This window comes from Balaenoptera borealis (genome assembly GCF_965194805.1).
Source record: "Balaenoptera borealis genome assembly, chromosome: X".
NCBI classification, from domain to species: Eukaryota; Metazoa; Chordata; class Mammalia; order Artiodactyla; family Balaenopteridae; genus Balaenoptera; species Balaenoptera borealis.
Window position 1 is genome coordinate 7,424,662 of NC_138881.1, and position 2,302 is coordinate 7,426,963.

The following is a 2,302-nucleotide window of genomic DNA, read 5'->3' on the forward strand; positions in this document are numbered from 1 at the left end:
GTAAACCAGAAGGAATGAATGAGGAGGACACTGACTGTGGCTGCTGTAAACCAGAAGGAATGAATGAGGAGGACACTGGCTGTGGCTGCTGTAAACCAGAAGGAATGAATGAGGAGGACACTGGCTGTGGCTGCTGTAAACCAGAAGGAATGAATGAGGAGGACACTGGCTGTGGCTGATGTAAACCAGAAGGAATGAATGAGGAGGACACTGGCTGTGGCTGATGTAAACCAGAAGGAATGAATGAGGAGGACACTGGCTGTGGCTGATGTAAACCAGAAGGAATGAATGAGGAGGACACTGGCTGTGGCTGATGTAAACCAGAAGGAATGAATGAGGAGGACACTGGCTGTGGCTGATGTAAACCAGAAGGAATGAATGAGGAGGACACTGGCTGTGGTTGATGTAAACCAGAAGGAATGAATGAGGAGGACACGGACTGTGGCTGATGTAAACCAGAAGGAATGAATGAGGAGGACACGGACTGTGGCTGATGTAAACCAGAAGGAATGAATGAGGAGGACACGGACTGTGGCTGATGTAAACCAGAAGGAATGAATGAGGAGGACACGGACTGTGGCTGATGTAAACCAGAAGGAATGAATGAGGAGGACCTTGACTGTGGCTGATGTAAACCAGAAGGAATGAATGAGGAGGACCTTGACTGTGGCTGATGTAAACCAGAAGGAATGAATGAGGAGGACCTTGACTGTGGCTGATGTAAACCAGAAGGAATGAATGAGGAGGACCTTGACTGTGGCTGATGTAAACCAGAAGGAATGAATGAGGAGGACATGGACTGTGGCTGATGTAAACCAGAAGGAATGAATGAGGAGGACATGGACTGTGGCTGATGTAAACCAGAAGGAATGAATGAGGAGGACATTGGCTGTGGCTGATGTAAACCAGAAGGAATGAATGAGGAGGACATTGACTATGGCTGATGTAAACCAGAAGGAATGAATGAGGAGGACATGGAGCCGCTCGGGGGGATCTCTGGGGAACCAGGCTGGGGCGCCGTGTTAGGGCACAGCATCGGGCCCGTACACATAACACCGGGCACGGACACAGCACTGGGAGCTGCGCACACCTTGACACTGGACCCTGGGCTGGCCCCTGAAAGCACACCCCCCGGATGCCTTCCAAAGCAGATGCGCCGGCTGCCGACCCCTCTCCAGCAGTGCTTCTGCACGGCCCCTTGCCTTGGGCGCCAGCTTCCCACTGAGACTTGGGACACGAATCTGATTTTCCGCCAGGCCTGTGCCCTGCGCCAGCTGCGAAGGAGCCTGGCGAGGTGAGCAGCTGGCAGCTTTGCTCTAGAGTGGGGTTGAGGCCGTGCCTTGTTCAGCACGGGGACTCCTCAGAGGACGGGCTTCTGATGCTGGGGGCAGACGGAATGTCGATACGGAGACTGAGAACGCGGATGCCACCCAGAAAAGTTCAAACTCCTTCACACCTGCTGGACACTTTGGGTCAAGGTGGCTGTGACGTAGGTCCATCTTCAGGAGCACGCAGCCCTGGGTACCACGGTCACAGTCACGGGATGGTCTGAATCCATCTGTGGCCATGTGACTCCAAAAGCACAAATCCAGACGCATCCTGGACAGCTTTGCTAGAGCAGGATGGGGTCCTAGTCTTGATATAAACGAGGGTCACATGGCAGAGCTGACTGCAGTGTCCTGAGGAAATGGTGCCTTGCGTCTCCAATGAATAGTATATACAGTATTTTTGCCCCCAGATATATATATGCACATGTATATATTCAATATCTATAGTATACAAATTTTATAAACAGCCGACCGTCTGCACTGCCCATCCCCCGGCCCGCGGCTCCCGCGGATGCGGAAGACCACACGCAGATGCGGACCAGGGCCCCCCCGCGGATGAGGACCGGGGCTTCTGTGGATTTTGGTATCCGTGGGGGTCCTAGAACAAATCTCTCACGGATATCAAAGGAAAACTCTCCATATAATTATATATGTATACTTTATATATATAATCTATATTTTCAACTGATGGAAAGATGGAAACGTAGGCAATGATCTGAGCATAAGTCCGGTCCCAAGGATTCCGTAGACTGAATCATCGGTCAACACAACGTGGGGACCGAGGGCTAAATTGCCGGTCCAAGCCTGTCCTCCGCTGCCCCCTAGTGGTGGATAAGGAACTTGCTGTGCAGCTGCTCCCCGGTGCCCCGTCGGTCCTGCTGCCTCTTCTCGTGGCCTTTTGGCATCATCACTATCTGACTCAAGAGCATTCGCTGGCGGCGTTGTTCAGACAGAATCCAAGTCAGGCTGGGAGC